Raw genomic sequence first — 20,176 nt, 5'->3', positions numbered from 1 at the left:
TGCATTGTGATGACAGGGTTCATGGAGCATTGAGATGAAAAGGGGCATGGAGCATTGTTATGACAGTGGTGTTGGAGCATTGTGATGACAAGGGCATGGAGCATTGTGATGAGAAGGCCATGGAGCATTTTGATGACATGCGTCATGGAGCTTTGTGATGACAAGGGCATGGAGAATTGTGATTACAGGGGTCATGGAATATTGTGATGACAGGGCTGAGGGAGTATTGTGATGTCTATTGATGGAACATTGTGATAGCAGTGGTGAGAAGGCATTTTGAGGAAAAGTGCATGGAGTATTGTGATGAAAAAGTTTATGGAGCATTTTGATGACAAGGATGTGGAGTATTGTGATGACAAGTGCATGGTGCATTGTGATGACATGGGTTATGGAGCATTGTGCTGACACGCGCATCAAGCATTGTGATGACAAGGGTCATGGAGCATTGTGCTGACAAAGGCAAGGAGCTTTGTGATGACAAGGGTCACAGAGCATTGTGATAAATGTTTCATGGAGCATTGTGGTGACAAATATCACAGAGCTTTGTGTGACGAGGTCATGGACCATTGTGATGACAAATATCATAAGCATTGTGATGACTGGAGTCACGGAGCTTTGTGATTACAGGGGTCTTGGAGCATTGTGATGAAAAGGGAATGGATCATTGTGATGAAAAAGGCATGGAGCCTTGTCATGACAGCGTTCAAGGAGCATACTGATGACAAGTGTCAGCGAGCATTGTGATGCCAAGTGTATTGAGCACTGTGGTGACAAATGTCATGGAGCATTGTGATGAGAAGACCTTGAATAAATGTGATGATGAGCGTCATGGGGCATGTGATGACAAGTGATATGGAACATTGTGATCAGAAGGGTTTGGAGCATTGTGATGACAGAGGACATGGAGCATTTTGATTTCATTGTGATGACAATAGCATGAATCATTATGATGAGGGGCACGGTGCATTGTGATGACAGGGTTCATGGAGCATTGAGACGAAAAGTGGCATGGAGAATTGTGATTACAGAGGTCTTGGAGCACTGTGATGACAAGGGTCATGGAGCCTTGTGATAACAAGGCGGTGGAACATTGTGATTGCAGGGGTCATGGAGCATAGTTATGACAGGTGTAATGGAGCATTGTGATGACAAGGGCATGGAGCAATATGATGAGAGATTTCATTGAGCATGGTGATGACAATGGCATGGAGCATTGTGATGCCAAGGGTCATGGAGCGTTGTGATGACAAACGTCATGGGGCATTTTGATGACAAGGGCGACGTGCATTGTGACGACAAGGGCATGGAGCATTCTGATGAAAAGGTGCATGGAGCATTGAGATTACAGCGGTTTTGAAGCAATGTGATTACTAGGGCATGAGGCATTGTGATGAGAAGGCAATGGAGCATTCTGATGACATGCGACATGGAGCTTTGTGATGACAAGGACATGGAGCATTGTGATTACAGGGGTCTTGGAGCATTGTGATGAAAAGGGAATGGATCATTGTGATGAAAAATGCATGGAGCCTTGTCATGACAGGGTTCAAGGAACATACTGATGACTACTGTCAGGAGGCATTGTGATGATAAGTGTATTGAGCATTGTGATGACAAAGATCATGGAGCATTGTGATGAGAAGACCATGGATAATTGTGATGACCAGCGTCATGGGGCATTGTGATGACAAGTGTTATGGAACATTGTGATCAGAAGTGTTTGGGGCATAGTGATGACAGAGGTCATTGAGCATTTTGATTTCATTGTGATGACAATAGCATGAAATATTATGGTGATGGGCACGGTGCATTGTGATGACAGGGTTCATGGAGCATTGAGATGAAAAGGGGCATGGAGCATTGTTATGACAGTGGTGTTGGAGCATTGTGATGACAAGGGCATGGAGCATTGTGATGAGAAGGCCATGGAGCATTTTGATGACATGCGTCATGGAGCTTTGTGATGACAAGGGCATGGAGAATTGTGATTACAGGGGTCATGGAATATTGTGATGACAGGGCTGAGGGAGTATTGTGATGTCTATTGATGGAACATTGTGATAGCAGTGGTGAGAAGGCATTTTGAGGAAAAGTGCATGGAGCATTGTGATGAAAAAGTTTATGGAGCATTTTGATGACAAGGATGTGGAGTATTGTGATGACAAGTGCATGGTGCATTGTGATGACATGGGTTATGGAGCATTGTGCTGACACGCGCATCGAGCATTGTGATGACAAGGGTCATGGAGCATTGTGCTGACAAAGGCAAGGAGCTTTGTGATGACAAGGGTCACAGAGCATTGTGATAAATGTTTCATGGAGCATTGTGGTGACAAATATCACAGAGCTTTGTGTGACGAGGTCATGGACCATTGTGATGACAAATATCATAAGCATTGTGATGACTGGAGTCACGGAGCTTTGTGATTACAGGGGTCTTGGAGCATTGTGATGAAAAGGGAATGGATCATTGTGATGAAAAAGGCATGGAGCCTTGTCATGACAGTGTTCAAGGAGCATACTGATGACAAGTGTCAGCGAGCATTGTGATGCCAAGTGTATTGAGCATTGTAGTGACAAAGGTCATGGAGCATTGTGATGAGAAGACCTTGCATAATTGTGATGATGAGCGTCATGGGGCATGTGATGACAAGTGTTATGGAACATTGTGATCAGAAGGGTTTGGAGCATTGTGATGACAGAGGACATGGAGCATTTTGATTTCATTGTGATGACAATAGCATGAATCATTATGATGATGGGCATTGTGCATTGTGATGACAGTGTTCATGGAGCATTGAGATGAAAAGTGACATGGAGGATTGTGATTACAGAGGTAATGGAGCATTGTGAGGACAAGGGTCATGGAGCCTTGTGATGACAAGGCCGTGGAACATTGTGATGGCAGGGGTCATGGAGCATTGTTATGACAGGTGTAATGGAGCATTGTGATGACAAGGGCATGAACAATGTGATGAGAGATTTAATTGAGCATTGTGATGACAATGGCATGGAGCATTGTGATGCCAAGGGTCATGGAGCTTTGTGATCACCAATGTCATGGTGCATTTTAATGGCAAGGGCGTGGTGCATTGTGATGAGAAGAGCAGGGAGCATTGTGATGACAGGGTCATGGAGCAATTTGATGAAAAGCGTCATGGAATATTTTGATGACAGGGGTTATGGAACATTGCGAAGTCAGGGGTCATGAAGCATTGTGATGAAATGGGTCATGGAGCATTTTGTGTCAGGGGTTATGGAACATTGTTATGTCAGGTGTCATGGAGCACTGTGATGATATGTACATATAGCACTGTGATGACAGTGGTCATGGAATATTGTGATGAGAGGGGTGAGGGAGTATTGTGATGACGAGTGATGGAACATTGTGATATATGTGGTGAGACAGCATTTTAATGAGAAGTTCATGGAGCATTGTGATGACAAATTTTATGGAGCATAGCGATGAAAAGGATGTGGAGCATTGTGATGAAAAGAGCATGGCACATTGTGATTACATGTGTCAAGGAGCATTTTGCTGACAAGCGCATGGAGCATTTTGATGACAAGTGTCATGGAGCATTGTGCTGACAAAGGCATGGAACATTGTGATGACAAGGGACACAGAGCATTGTGATGAAAATTTCATGGAGCATTGTGGTGACAAAGATCACAGAGCCCTGTGTGACGAGGGCGTGGACCATTGTGATGACAAATCTCATGAAAAATTGTGATGACTGGAGTCACGGAGCATTGTGATGACAGGGGTCATGGAGCATGGCTCTGACATGATATATGGATTATTGTGATGAGAGTGGGCATGGCGCATTGTGATGACAGGGTCATTGAACATTGTGATGAGAAGGTCATGGAGTATTGTGAAGACAGGTGTCAGGGAGCATTGTGATGACATATGTCATTTTCCATTGTGATGACAATGGCATGGAGCATTGTGATACCAAGTGTTATGGAGGATTGTGATGACAAAGGTAATGGAGCCTTTTGATGACAAGGGCTTGGAACATTGTGATGACAAGGGTCATGGAGCATTGTGATGACAAGGGCATGGAGCATTGTGATGACATGGGCCATTGAGAATTTTGATGACAACGTCGTGAAGCATTGTGATGACAAGCACATGGAGCTTGCTATGACAGGGGTCTTAGAGCATTGCGATGACAAATGCATGAAGAATTGTGATGACAAGATCATGTAACATTGTGATGTGAAGGGTCATGAAGCATTGTGATGACAAGGACTTGGAGAATTGTAATGACATGGGACATGGAGCATTGTGATGAACAGGGCATGGAGAATTGTGATAGCAAGACCGTGGAGCATTGTGATGAAAAGTCCATGGATAATTATGATGAAGAGTGTCATGGATCACTGTAATGATAAGGGGCATGGAGCACTGTGATGACAGGTGTCATGGAGCATTGTGATGAGAGGCTTCATGGAGCATTGTGATGACAAGGGAATGGAGCATTGTGATGACAAGGTCCTGGAGCAGTGTGATGAGAAGACCATGGAACCTTGTGATGACAAGTCTCATGGAGCATTCTGATGAATAGGGGCATGGAACATTGTCATTACAGGGGTCTTGGAGCATTGTGATGACAAGGGCATGGAGCATTGTGATGAGAAGGCCATGGAGCATTCCGTTGACATGTGTCATGGATCTTTGTGATGACAAGGCATGGAGCATTGTGATCAAAGGGGTCTTGGAGCATTTTGATGACAAGGGTCATGGAGCCTTGGATGCCAAGGCGGTGGAACATTGTGATGGCAGGGGTCATGGAGCATTGTTATGACAGGGGTAATGGAGCATTGTGATGACAAGGGCATGGAACATTGGTCTGAAAATTTCATGGATTAGTGTGATGAGATTCGGCATGGAGCATTGTGATGACTAGGGCACGGAACACTGTGATACATGTGTCATGGAGGATTGTAATGACAAGGGCATGGAGCATTGTGATGAGAAGAGTATCGAGCATTTTGTTGACAAGTGTCATGGAGCATTGAGGTGACAAGGGCATGGAGCAATGTGATGAGAGGTTTCATGTAGTATTGTGATGAAATGGCATGGAGCATTGTGATGACAAGGGTCATGGAGCGTTGTGATGACAAAGGTTTTGGAGCATTTTGATGACAAGGTCGTAGTGCATTGTGATGAGAAGGGCAGGGAGCATTGTGATGACAGGGTCATGGACCAATTTGATGAAAAGTGTCATGGAATATTTTGATGACAGGGGTTATGAAAAATTGTGATGACAGGTGTCATGAAGCATTGTGCTGACACGCGCATCAAGCATTGTGATGACAAGTGTCATAGAGCATTGTGCTGACACGCGCATCAAGCATTGTGATGACAAGTGTCATAGAGCATTGTGCTGACAAAGGCATGGAGCATTGTGATGACAAGGGTCACAGAGCATTGTGATAACAATTTCATGGAGCATTGTGGTGACAAAGGTCACAGAGCTTTGTGTGACGACGTCATGGACCATTGTGATGACAAGTGTCATGAAGCATTGTGATGACTGGAGTCACGGAGCATTGTGATAACAGGGGTCTTGGAGCATTGTGATGAAAAGGGAATGGATCATTGTGATGAAAAAGGCATGGAGCCTTGTCATGACAGTGTTCAAGGAGCATACTGATGACAAGTGTCAGCGAGCATTGTGATGCCAAGTGTATTGAGCATTGTGGTGACAAAGGTCATGGAGCATTGTGATGAGAAGACCTTGCATGATTGTGATGACGAGCGTCATGGGATATGTGATGACAAGTGTTATGGAACATTGTGATCAGAAGGGTTTGGAGCATTGTGATGACAGAAGACATGGAGCATTTTGATTTCATTGTGATGACAATAGCATGAATCATTATGATGATGGGCATTGTGCATTGTGATGACAGTGTTCATGGAGCATTGAGATGAAAAGTGGCATGGAGAATTGTGATTACAGAGGTCTTGGAGCATTGTGATGACAAGGGTCATTGAGCCTTGTGATGACAAGGCCGTGGAACACTGTGATGGCAATGGGCATGGAGCATTGTTATGACAGGTGTAATGCAGCACTATGATGACAAGGGCATGGAGCAATGTGATGAGAGATTTCATTGAGCATTGTGATGACAATGGCCTGGAGCATTGTGATGCCAAGGGTCATGGAGCTTTGTGATGACAAATGTCATGGGGCAATTTGATGACAAGGGCGTGGTGCATTGTGATGAGAAGGGCAGGGAGCATTGTGATGACAGGGTCATGGAGCAATTTGAATAAAAGGGTCATGGAATATTTTGATGACAGGGGTTATCGAACATTGTGATGTCAGGGGTCATGGAGCATTGTGATGATAAGGGCATGTAGCACTGTGATGACAGGGGTCATGGAACACTGTGATGACAGGGGCTAGGGAGTATTGTGATGACTAGTGATGTAACATTGTGATATATGTCGTCAGAGAGCATTTTGATGAGAAGTGCATGGAGCATTGTGATGACAATTGTTATGGAGCATAGAAATGATAAGGATGTGGAGTATTGTGATGACCAGCGCATGGCGCATTTTGATGACATGGGTCATGGAGCATTGTGCTGACAAGCGCATGGAGCATTTTGATGACAAGTGTCTGGGAGCATTGTGCTGACAAAGGCATGGAGCATTTTGATGACAAGGGACACAGAGCATTGTGATGAAATATTCATGAAGCATTGTGGTGAAAAAGATCACAGAGCCTTGCGTGACGAGGGCATGGACAATTGTGATGAGATAGGTCATGAAGCATTGTGATGACTGGAGTCACGGAGCACTGTGATGAAAGGGGTCATGGAGCATTGTGATGACAGGGGCATGGATCATTGGTCTGACAAGTTTCATGGATTATTGTGATGACAGTGGCCATGGAGCATTGTGATGACAAGGCCATAGATCATTGTGGTGACAAAGGAATGGAGAATTTTGATGACAAGGGACACAGAGCATTGTGATGAAATATTCATGGAGCATTGTGGTGAAAATGATCACAGAGCCTTGTGTGAAGAGGGCATGGACCACTGTGATGACAAAGGTCATGAAGCCTTGTGATGACTGGAGTCACAGAGCATTGTGATGACAGGGGTCATGGAGCATTGCTCTGAAAAGATTTATGGATTATTGTGATGAGAGCGGGCATGGCGCATTGTGATGACAATGGCATGGAGCATTGTGATGACAAGGTCATGGAGTATTGTGAAGACAGGTGTCAGGGAGCATTGTGATGACATATGTCATTGTCCATTGTGATGACAGTGACATGGAGCATTGTGATACCAAGTGTCATGGAGGATTGTGATGACAAATGTAATGGAGCGTTTAGATGACAAGGGCTTGGAACATTGTGATGACAAGGGTCATGGAGCATTGTGATGACAAGGGCATGGAGCATTGTGATGACAAGGGCCATTGAGAATTTTGATGACAACGTCGTGAAGCATTGTGATGACAAGCGCATGGAGCTTGCTATGACAGGGGTCATCGAGCATTGCGATGACAAGTGCATGGAGAATTGTGATGACAAGATCATGGAACATTGTGATGAGAAGTGTCACGAAGCATTGTGATGACAAGGACGTGGAGAATTGTAATGACATGGGACATGGAGCATTGGATGAACAGGGCATGGAGAATTGTGATAGCAAGACCGTGGAGCATTGTGATGAAAAGACCATGCATAATTATGGTGAAGAGCGTCATGGATCACTGTAATGACAAGAGGCATGGAGCATTGTGATGACAGGTGTCATGGAGCATTGTGATGAGAGGGGTCATGGAGCATTGTGATGACAAGAGTCATGGAGCATTGTGATGAGAAGGTCATGGAGCATTGGCTTGAAAATGTTCCTGTAGTATTGTGATGAAAGTAGTCAAGGAGCATTGTGATGACAAGGGAATGGAGCATTGTGATGGCAAGGTCCTGGAGCAGTGTGATGAGAAGACCATGGAGCCTTATGATGACAAGTCTCATGGAGCATTCTGATGAATAGGGGCATGGAGCATTGTGATTACAGGGGTCTTGGCGCATTGTGATGACAAGGGCATGGAGCATTGTGTTGAGAAGGCCATGGAGCATTCTGATGACATGTGTCATGGATCTTTGTGATGACAAGGGCATGGAGCATTGTGATTACAAGGGTCTTGGAGCATTGTGATGACAAGGGTCATGGAGCCTTGGATGCCAAGGCGGTGGAACATTGTGATGGCAGGGGTCATGGAGCATTATTATGACAGGGGTAATGGAGCATTGTGATGACAAGGGCAAGGAACATTGTTATGACAGAGGTGTTGGAGCATTGTGATGACAAGGGCATGGAGCATTTTGATGAGAAGGCCATGGAGCATTCTCATGACATGTGTCATGGAGCTTTGTGATGACAAGAGCATGGAGAATTGTGATTACAGGGGTCATGGAATATTGTGATGACAGGGGTGAGGGAGTATTGTGATGACTTATGATGGAACATTGTGATATCAGTGGTGAGAAGGCATTTTGAGGAGAAGTGAATGGAGCATTGTGATGACAAGAGCATGGTGCATTGTGATGACATGGGTTATGGAGCATTGTGCTGACACGCGCATCGAGCATTGTGATGACATGGGTCATGGAGCATTGTGTTGAGAAAGGCATGGAGCTTTGTGATGACAAGGGTCACAGGGCATTGTGATAAAAATTTCATGGAGCATTGTGGTGACAAAGATCACAGAGCTTTGTGTGACGAGGTCATGGACCATTGTGATGACAAATGTCATGAAGCATTGTGATGACTGGAGTCACGGGGCATTGTGATAAAGGGGGTCTTGGAGCATTGTGATGAAAAGGGAATGGATCATTGGGATGAAAAAGGCATGGAGCCTTGTCATGACAGTGTTCAAGGAGCATACTGCTGAAACGTGTCAGCGAGCACTGTGATGCCAAGTGTATTGAGCATTGTGGTGACAAAGGTCATGGAGCATTGTGATAAGAGGACCTTGCATAATTGTGATGACGAGCGTCATGGGGCAGGTGATGACAAGTGTTATGGAACACTGTGATCAGAAGGGTTTGGAGCATGGTGATGACAGAGGACATGGAGCATTTTGATTTCATTGTGGTGACAATAGCATGAATCATTATGATGTTGGGCATGGTGCATTGTGATGACAGTGATCCTGGAGCACTGAGATGAAAAATGCCATGGAAAATTGTGATTACAGAGGTCTTGGAGCATTGTGATGACAAGGGTCATGGCGCCTTGTGATGACAAGGCCGTGGAACATTGTGATGGCAGGGGTCATGGAGCATTGTTATGACAGGTGTAATGGAGCATTGTGATGACAAGGGCATGGAGCAATGTGATGAGAGATTTCATTGAGCATTGTGATGACAATGGCATGGAGCATTGTGATGCCAAGGGTCATGGAGCTTTGTGATGACAAGTGTCATGTGACATTTTGATGACAAGGGCGTGGTGCATTGTGATGAGAAGGGCAGGGAACATTGTGATGACAGGGTCATGGAGCAATTTGAATAAAAGGGTCATGGAATATTTTGATGACAGGGGTTATGGAACATTGTGATGTCAGGGGTCATGAAGCATTGTGAAGAAATGGGTCATGGAGCATTTTGTGAAAGGGGTTATGGAACATTGTGATGATAAGGGCATGTAGCACTGTGATGACAGTGGTCATGGAACATTTTGATGACAGGGGTGAGCGAGTATTGTGATGACTCGTGATGGAACATTGTGATATATGTGGTGAGAGAGCATTTTGATGAGAAGTGCATGGAGCATTGTGATGACAAGGGCATGGAGCATTCTGATGAAAAGGTGCATGGAGCATTGAGATTACAGGGGTTTTGAAGCAATGTGATTACAAGGGCATGGAGCATTGTGATGAGAAGGCAATGTAGCATTCTGATGACATGCGTCATGGAGATTTGTGATGACAAGGACATGGAGCATTGTGATTACAGGGGTCTTGGAGCATTGTGATGAAAAATGCATGGAGCCTTGTCATGACAGGTTTCAAGGAGCATACTGATGAAAACTGTCATGGAGCATTGTGATGATAAGTGTATTGAGCATTGTGATCACAAAGATCATGAAGCATTGTGTGGAGAAGACCATGGATAATTGTGATGACAAGCATCATGGGGCATTGTGATGACAAGTGTTATGGAACATTGTGGTCAGAAGGGGTTGGTGCATTGTGATTACAGAGGTCATTGAGCATTTTGATTTCACTGTGATGACAATAGCATGAAATATTATGGTGATGGGCACGGTGCATTGTGATGACAGGGTTCATGGAGCATTGAGATGAAAAGAGGCATTGAGCATTGTGATTACAGGGGTGTTGGAGCATTTGATGACAAAGGCATGGAGCATTGTGATGAGAAGACCATGGAGCATTCTGATGACATGCGTCATGGAGCTTTGTGATGACAAGGGCATGAAGAATTGTGATTACAGGGGTCATGGAATATTGTGATGACAGGGGTGAGGGAGTATTGTGATGACTAGTGATGGAACATTGTGATATCAGTGGTGAGAAGGCATTTTGAGGAGAAGTGCATGGAGCATTGTGATGACAAGGTTTATGGAGCATTTTGATGACAAGGATGTGGAGCATTGTGATGACAAGTGCATGGTGCATTGTGATGACATGGGTTATGGAGCATTGTGCTGACACGCTCGTCGAGCATTGTGATGACAAGTTTCATGGAGCATTGTGCTGACAAAGACATGGAGCTTTGTGATGACAAGGGTCACAGAGCATTGTGATAAAAATTTCATGGAGCATTGTGGTGGCAAATGTCATGGAGCATTGTGATGAGAAGACCTTGCATAATTGTGATGACGAGCGTCATGGGGCATGTGATGAAAAGTGTTATGGAACATTGTGATCAGATGGGTTTGGAGCATTGTGATGACAGAGGAAATGGAGCATTTTGATTTCACTAAGATGACAATAGCATGAATCATTATGATGATGGTCATGGTGCATTGTGATGACAGTGTTCATGGAGAATTGAGATGAAAAGTGGCATGGAGAATTATGATTACAGAGGTCTTGGAGCATTGTGATGACAAGGGTCATGGAGCCTTGTGATGACAAGGCCGTGGAACATTGTGATGGCAGGGGTCATGGAGCATTGTTAGGACAGGTGTAATGGAGCATTGTGATGACAATGGCATGGAGCATTGTGATGCCAAGGGTCATGGAGCTTTTTGATGACAAATGTCATGCGGCATTTTGATGAAAAGGGCGTGGTGCATTGTGATGAGAAAGGCAGGGAGCATTGTGATGACAGGGTCATGGAGCAATTTGAATAAAAGGGTCATGGAATATTTTGATGACAGGGGATATGGAACATTGCGATGTCAGGGGTCATGAAGCATTGTGATGAAATGGGTCATGGGGCGTTTTGTGACAGGGGTTATGGAACATTGTGATGTCAGGGGTCATGGAGCATTGTGATGATGAGGGCATGTAGCACTGTGATGACAGTGGTCATGGAACATTGTGATGGCAGTGTTGAGGGAGTATAGTGATGACTAGTGATGGAACATTGTGATATATGTGGTGAGAAGGCATTTTGAGGAGAAGTGCATGGAGCATTGTGATGACAAATTTTATGGAGCATTTTGATGACAAGGATGTGGAGCATTGTGATGAGAAGTGCATGGTGCATTGTGATGACATGAGTTATGGAGCATTGTGCTGACACGCGCATGGAGCATTTTGATGACAAGGGCATGCAGCAATGTGATGACAGGGGCATGGAACATTGGACTGACAAGTTTCATAGATAATTGTGATGACAGTGGGCATGGAGCATTGAGATGACAAGGGCATGGAGCATTGTGGTGACCAAGGTCACAGAGCCTTGTGTGACGAGTGCATGGACCATTGTGAGGAGAATGGTCATGAAGCACTGTGATGACTGGAGTCACGGAGCATTGTGATGACAGGGGTCATGGAGCATTGTGATGACAAGGGCATGGAGCATTGTGATGAGAAGGCCATGGAGCATTCTTATGACATGCCTCATGGAGCTTTGTGATGACAAGGGCATGGAGAAATGTGATTACAGGGGTCATGGAATATTGTGATGACAGGGGTGAGGGAGTATTGTGATGACTAGTGATGGAACATTGTGATATCAGTGGTGAGCTTTGTGATGACAAGGGTCACAGAGCATTGTGATAAAAATTTCATGGAGCATTGTGGTGACAAAGGTCACAGAGCTTTGTGTGACCAGGTCATGGACCATTGTGATGACAAATGTCATGAAACATTGTGATGACTGGAGTCACGGAGCATTGTGATAACAGGGGTCTTGGAGCATTGTGATGAAAAGGGAATGGATCATTGTGATGAAAAAGGCATGGAGCCTTGTCATGACAGTGTTCAAGGAGCATACTGATGACATGTCTCAGCGAGCCTTGTGATGCCAAGTGTATTGAGCATTGTGGTGACAAAGGTCATGGTGCACTGTGATGAGAAGACCCTGCATAATTTTGATGACGAGCGTCATGGGGCATGTGATGACAAGTGATATGGAACATTGTGATCAGAAGGGTTTGGAGCATTGTGATGACAGAGGACATGGAGCATTTTGAATTCATTGTGATGACAATAGCATGAATCATTATGATGATGGGGATGGTGCACTGTGATGACAGAGTTCATGGAGTATTGAGATGAAAAGTGGCATGGAGAATTGTGATTACAGAGGTCTTGGAGCATTCTGATGACAAGGGCATGGAGCATTGTGATGAGAAGGCCTCGAAGGATTCTGATGACATGTGTGATGGATCTTTGTGATGACAAGGGCATGGAGCATTGTGATCACAGGGGTCTTGGAGCATTGTGATGACAAGGGTCATGGAGCCTTGGATGCCAAGGCGGTGGAACATTGTGATGGCAGGGGTCATGGAGCATTGTTATGACAGGGGTAATGGAGCATTGTGATGACAAGGGCATTGAACATTGGTCTGAAAATTTCATGGATTATTGTGATGAGTTTCGGCATGGAACATTGTGATGACTAGGGCACGGAACACTGTGATACATGTGTCATGGTGGTTTGTAATGACAAGGGGTGGAGCATTGTGATGAGAAGTGTATCGAGCATTTTGATGACAAGCGTCATGGAGCATTGTGGTGACAAGGGCATGGAGCAATATGTTGAGAGGTTTCATGTAGCATTGTGATGAAATGGCATGGAGCATTGTGATGCCAAGGGTCATGGAGCTTTGTGACGACAAAGGTCATGGAGCATTTTGATGACAAGCTCGTGGTGCATTGTGATGAGAAGGTCAGGGAGCATTGTGATGACGGGGTCATGGAGCAAATTGATGGAAAGTTTCATGGAACATTTTGATGACAGGGGATATGGAACATTGGGATGTCAGGTGTAATGGAGCATTTTGATGAAATGGGTCATGGAGCATTTGATGAAAAGGTGCATGGAGCATTGAGATTACAGGGGTTTTGAAGCAATGTGATTACAAGGGCATGGAACAATTTGATGAGAAAGCAATGGAGCATTCTGATGACATGCATCATGCAGTGTGTGATGACAAGGACATGGAGCATTGTGATTACAGGGGTCTTGGGGCATTGTGATGAAAAGGGAATGGATCATTGTGATGAAAAATGCATGGAGCCTTGTCATGACAGGGTTCAAGGAGCATACTGATGACAACTGTCAGGGAGCATTTTGATGATAAGTGTATTGAGCATTGTGATGACAAAGATCATGGAGCATTGTGATGAGAAGACCATGGATAATTGTGATGACAAGTGTTATGGAATATTGTGATCAGAAGTGTTTGGTGCATTTTGATGACAGAGGTCATTGAGCATTTTGATTTCATTGTGATGACAATAGCATGAAATATTATGGTGAGGGGCACGGTGCATTGTGATGACAGGGATCATGGAGCATTGAGATGAAAAGTGTCATGGAGCATTGTGATTACAGGGGTGTTGGAGCATTTCGATGAAAAGGGCATGGAGCATTGTGAAGAGAAGGCCATGGAGCATTCTCATGACATGTGTCATGGAGCTTTGTGATGACAAGAGCATGGAGAATTGTGATTACAGGGGTCATGGAATATTGTGATGACAGGGGTGAGGGAGTATTGTGATGACTTATGATGGAACATTGTGATATCAGTGGTGAGAAGGCATTTTGAGGAGAAGTGAATGGAGCATTGTGATGACAAGAGCATGGTGCATTGTGATGACATGGGTTATGGAGCATTGTGCTGACACGCGCATCGAGCATTGTGATGACATGGGTCATGGAGCATTGTGTTGAGAAAGGCATGGAGCTTTGTGATGACAAGGGTCACAGGGCATTGTGATAAAAATTTCATGGAGCATTGTGGTGACAAAGATCACAGAGCTTTGTGTGACGAGGTCATGGACCATTGTGATGACAAATGTCATGAAGCATTGTGATGACTGGAGTCACGGGGCATTGTGATAAAGGGGGTCTTGGAGCATTGTGATGAAAAGGGAATGGATCATTGGGATGAAAAAGGCATGGAGCCTTGTCATGACAGTGTTCAAGGAGCATACTGCTGAAACGTGTCAGCGAGCACTGTGATGCCAAGTGTATTGAGCATTGTGGTGACAAAGGTCATGGAGCATTGTGATAAGAGGACCTTGCATAATTGTGATGACGAGCGTCATGGGGCAGGTGATGACAAGTGTTATGGAACACTGTGATCAGAAGGGTTTGGAGCATGGTGATGACAGAGGACATGGAGCATTTTGATTTCATTGTGGTGACAATAGCATGAATCATTATGATGTTGGGCATGGTGCATTGTGATGACAGTGATCCTGGAGCACTGAGATGAAAAATGCCATGGAAAATTGTGATTACAGAGGTCTTGGAGCATTGTGATGACAAGGGTCATGGCGCCTTGTGATGACAAGGCCGTGGAACATTGTGATGGCAGGGGTCATGGAGCATTGTTATGACAGGTGTAATGGAGCATTGTGATGACAAGGGCATGGAGCAATGTGATGAGAGATTTCATTGAGCATTGTGATGACAATGGCATGGAGCATTGTGATGCCAAGGGTCATGGAGCTTTGTGATGACAAGTGTCATGTGACATTTTGATGACAAGGGCGTGGTGCATTGTGATGAGAAGGGCAGGGAACATTGTGATGACAGGGTCATGGAGCAATTTGAATAAAAGGGTCATGGAATATTTTGATGACAGGGGTTATGGAACATTGTGATGTCAGGGGTCATGAAGCATTGTGAAGAAATGGGTCATGGAGCATTTTGTGAAAGGGGTTATGGAACATTGTGATGATAAGGGCATGTAGCACTGTGATGACAGTGGTCATGGAACATTTTGATGACAGGGGTGAGCGAGTATTGTGATGACTCGTGATGGAACATTGTGATATATGTGGTGAGAGAGCATTTTGATGAGAAGTGCATGGAGCATTGTGATGACAAGGGCATGGAGCATTCTGATGAAAAGGTGCATGGAGCATTGAGATTACAGGGGTTTTGAAGCAATGTGATTACAAGGGCATGGAGCATTGTGATGAGAAGGCAATGTAGCATTCTGATGACATGCGTCATGGAGATTTGTGATGACAAGGACATGGAGCATTGTGATTACAGGGGTCTTGGAGCATTGTGATGAAAAATGCATGGAGCCTTGTCATGACAGGTTTCAAGGAGCATACTGATGAAAACTGTCATGGAGCATTGTGATGATAAGTGTATTGAGCATTGTGATCACAAAGATCATGAAGCATTGTGTGGAGAAGACCATGGATAATTGTGATGACAAGCATCATGGGGCATTGTGATGACAAGTGTTATGGAACATTGTGGTCAGAAGGGGTTGGTGCATTGTGATTACAGAGGTCATTGAGCATTTTGATTTCACTGTGATGACAATAGCATGAAATATTATGGTGATGGGCACGGTGCATTGTGATGACAGGGTTCATGGAGCATTGAGATGAAAAGAGGCATTGAGCATTGTGATTACAGGGGTGTTGGAGCATTTGATGACAAAGGCATGGAGCATTGTGATGAGAAGACCATGGAGCATTCTGATGACATGCGTCATGGAGCTTTGTGATGACAAGGGCATGAAGAATTGTGATTACAGGGGTCATGGAATATTGTGATGACAGGGGTGAGGGAGTATTGTGATGACTAGTGATGGAACATTGTGATATCAGTGGTGAGAAGGCATTTTGAGGAGAAGTGCATGGAGCATTGTGATGACAAGGTTTATGGAGCATTTTGATGACAAGGATGTGGAGCATTGTGATGACAAGTGCATGGTGCATTGTGATGACATGGGTTATGGAGCATTGTGCTGACACGCTCGTCGAGCATTGTGATGACAAGTTTCATGGAGCATTGTGCTGACAAAGACATGGAGCTTTGTGATGACAAGGGTCACAGAGCATTGTGATAAAAATTTCATGGAGCATTGTGGTGGCAAATGTCATGGAGCATTGTGATGAGAAGACCTTGCATAATTGTGATGACGAGCGTCATGGGGCATGTGATGAAAAGTGTTATGGAACATTGTGATCAGATGGGTTTGGAGCATTGTGATGACAGAGGAAATGGAGCATTTTGATTTCACTAAGATGACAATAGCATGAATCATTATGATGATGGTCATGGTGCATTGTGATGACAGTGTTCATGGAGAATTGAGATGAAAAGTGGCATGGAGAATTATGATTACAGAGGTCTTGGAGCATTGTGATGACAAGGGTCATGGAGCCTTGTGATGACAAGGCCGTGGAACATTGTGATGGCAGGGGTCATGGAGCATTGTTAGGACAGGTGTAATGGAGCATTGTGATGACAATGGCATGGAGCATTGTGATGCCAAGGGTCATGGAGCTTTTTGATGACAAATGTCATGCGGCATTTTGATGAAAAGGGCGTGGTGCATTGTGATGAGAAAGGCAGGGAGCATTGTGATGACAGGGTCATGGAGCAATTTGAATAAAAGGGTCATGGAATATTTTGATGACAGGGGATATGGAACATTGCGATGTCAGGGGTCATGAAGCATTGTGATGAAATGGGTCATGGGGCGTTTTGTGACAGGGGTTATGGAACATTGTGATGTCAGGGGTCATGGAGCATTGTGATGATGAGGGCATGTAGCACTGTGATGACAGTGGTCATGGAACATTGTGATGGCAGTGTTGAGGGAGTATAGTGATGACTAGTGATGGAACATTGTGATATATGTGGTGAGAAGGCATTTTGAGGAGAAGTGCATGGAGCATTGTGATGACAAATTTTATGGAGCATTTTGATGACAAGGATGTGGAGCATTGTGATGAGAAGTGCATGGTGCATTGTGATGACATGAGTTATGGAGCATTGTGCTGACACGCGCATGGAGCATTTTGATGACAAGGGCATGCAGCAATGTGATGACAGGGGCATGGAACATTGGACTGACAAGTTTCATAGATAATTGTGATGACAGTGGGCATGGAGCATTGAGATGACAAGGGCATGGAGCATTGTGGTGACCAAGGTCACAGAGCCTTGTGTGACGAGTGCATGGACCATTGTGAGGAGAATGGTCATGAAGCACTGTGATGACTGGAGTCACGGAGCATTGTGATGACAGGGGTCATGGAGCATTGTGATGACAAGGGCATGGAGCATTGTGATGAGAAGGCCATGGAGCATTCTTATGACATGCCTCATGGAGCTTTGTGATGACAAGGGCATGGAGAAATGTGATTACAGGGGTCATGGAATATTGTGATGACAGGGGTGAGGGAGTATTGTGATGACTAGTGATGGAACATTGTGATATCAGTGGTGAGCTTTGTGATGACAAGGGTCACAGAGCATTGTGATAAAAATTTCATGGAGCATTGTGGTGACAAAGGTCACAGAGCTTTGTGTGACCAGGTCATGGACCATTGTGATGACAAATGTCATGAAACATTGTGATGACTGGAGTCACGGAGCATTGTGATAACAGGGGTCTTGGAGCATTGTGATGAAAAGGGAATGGATCATTGTGATGAAAAAGGCATGGAGCCTTGTCATGACAGTGTTCAAGGAGCATACTGATGACATGTCTCAGCGAGCCTTGTGATGCCAAGTGTATTGAGCATTGTGGTGACAAAGGTCATGGTGCACTGTGATGAGAAGACCCTGCATAATTTTGATGACGAGCGTCATGGGGCATGTGATGACAAGTGATATGGAACATTGTGATCAGAAGGGTTTGGAGCATTGTGATGACAGAGGACATGGAGCATTTTGAATTCATTGTGATGACAATAGCATGAATCATTATGATGATGGGGATGGTGCACTGTGATGACAGAGTTCATGGAGTATTGAGATGAAAAGTGGCATGGAGAATTGTGATTACAGAGGTCTTGGAGCATTCTGATGACAAGGGCATGGAGCATTGTGATGAGAAGGCCTCGAAGGATTCTGATGACATGTGTGATGGATCTTTGTGATGACAAGGGCATGGAGCATTGTGATCACAGGGGTCTTGGAGCATTGTGATGACAAGGGTCATGGAGCCTTGGATGCCAAGGCGGTGGAACATTGTGATGGCAGGGGTCATGGAGCATTGTTATGACAGGGGTAATGGAGCATTGTGATGACAAGGGCATTGAACATTGGTCTGAAAATTTCATGGATTATTGTGATGAGTTTCGGCATGGAACATTGTGATGACTAGGGCACGGAACACTGTGATACATGTGTCATGGTGGTTTGTAATGACAAGGGGTGGAGCATTGTGATGAGAAGTGTATCGAGCATTTTGATGACAAGCGTCATGGAGCATTGTGGTGACAAGGGCATGGAGCAATATGTTGAGAGGTTTCATGTAGCATTGTGATGAAATGGCATGGAGCATTGTGATGCCAAGGGTCATGGAGCTTTGTGACGACAAAGGTCATGGAGCATTTTGATGACAAGCTCGTGGTGCATTGTGATGAGAAGGTCAGGGAGCATTGTGATGACGGGGTCATGGAGCAAATTGATGGAAAGTTTCATGGAACATTTTGATGACAGGGGATATGGAACATTGGGATGTCAGGTGTAATGGAGCATTTTGATGAAATGGGTCATGGAGCATTTGATGAAAAGGTGCATGGAGCATTGAGATTACAGGGGTTTTGAAGCAATGTGATTACAAGGGCATGGAACAATTTGATGAGAAAGCAATGGAGCATTCTGATGACATGCATCATGCAGTGTGTGATGACAAGGACATGGAGCATTGTGATTACAGGGGTCTTGGGGCATTGTGATGAAAAGGGAATGGATCATTGTGATGAAAAATGCATGGAGCCTTGTCATGACAGGGTTCAAGGAGCATACTGATGACAACTGTCAGGGAGCATTTTGATGATAAGTGTATTGAGCATTGTGATGACAAAGATCATGGAGCATTGTGATGAGAAGACCATGGATAATTGTGATGACAAGTGTTATGGAATATTGTGATCAGAAGTGTTTGGTGCATTTTGATGACAGAGGTCATTGAGCATTTTGATTTCATTGTGATGACAATAGCATGAAATATTATGGTGAGGGGCACGGTGCATTGTGATGACAGGGATCATGGAGCATTGAGATGAAAAGTGTCATGGAGCATTGTGATTACAGGGGTGTTGGAGCATTTCGATGAAAAGGGCATGGAGCATTGTGAAGAGAAGGCCATGGAGCATTCTGATGACATGCGTCATGCAGCTTTGTGATGACAAGGGCATGGAGAATTGTGATTACATGGGTCATGGAATATTGTGATGACAGGGGTGAGGGAGTATTGTGATGACTGGTGATGGAACATTGTGATATCAGTGGTGAGAAGGCATTTTGAGGAGAAGTGCATGGAGCATTGTCATGACAAGGTTTATGGAGCATTTTGATGACAAGTATGTGGGGAATTGTGATGACAAGTGCATGGTTCATTGTGATGACATGGGTTATGGAGCATTGTGCTGACACGCGCATTGAGCATTGTGATGACAAGGGTCATGGAGCATTGTGCTGACAAAGGCATGGAGCTTTGTGATGACAAGGGTCACAGAGCATTGTGATAAAAATTTCATGGAGCATTGTGGTGA

The sequence above is a fragment of the Hyperoodon ampullatus genome, assembly GCF_949752795.1.
Source record: "Hyperoodon ampullatus genome assembly, contig: SUPER_X_unloc_1, whole genome shotgun sequence".
Lineage (NCBI taxonomy): Eukaryota > Metazoa > Chordata > Mammalia > Artiodactyla > Ziphiidae > Hyperoodon > Hyperoodon ampullatus.
Note: the sequence above shows the minus strand (reverse complement) of the source record.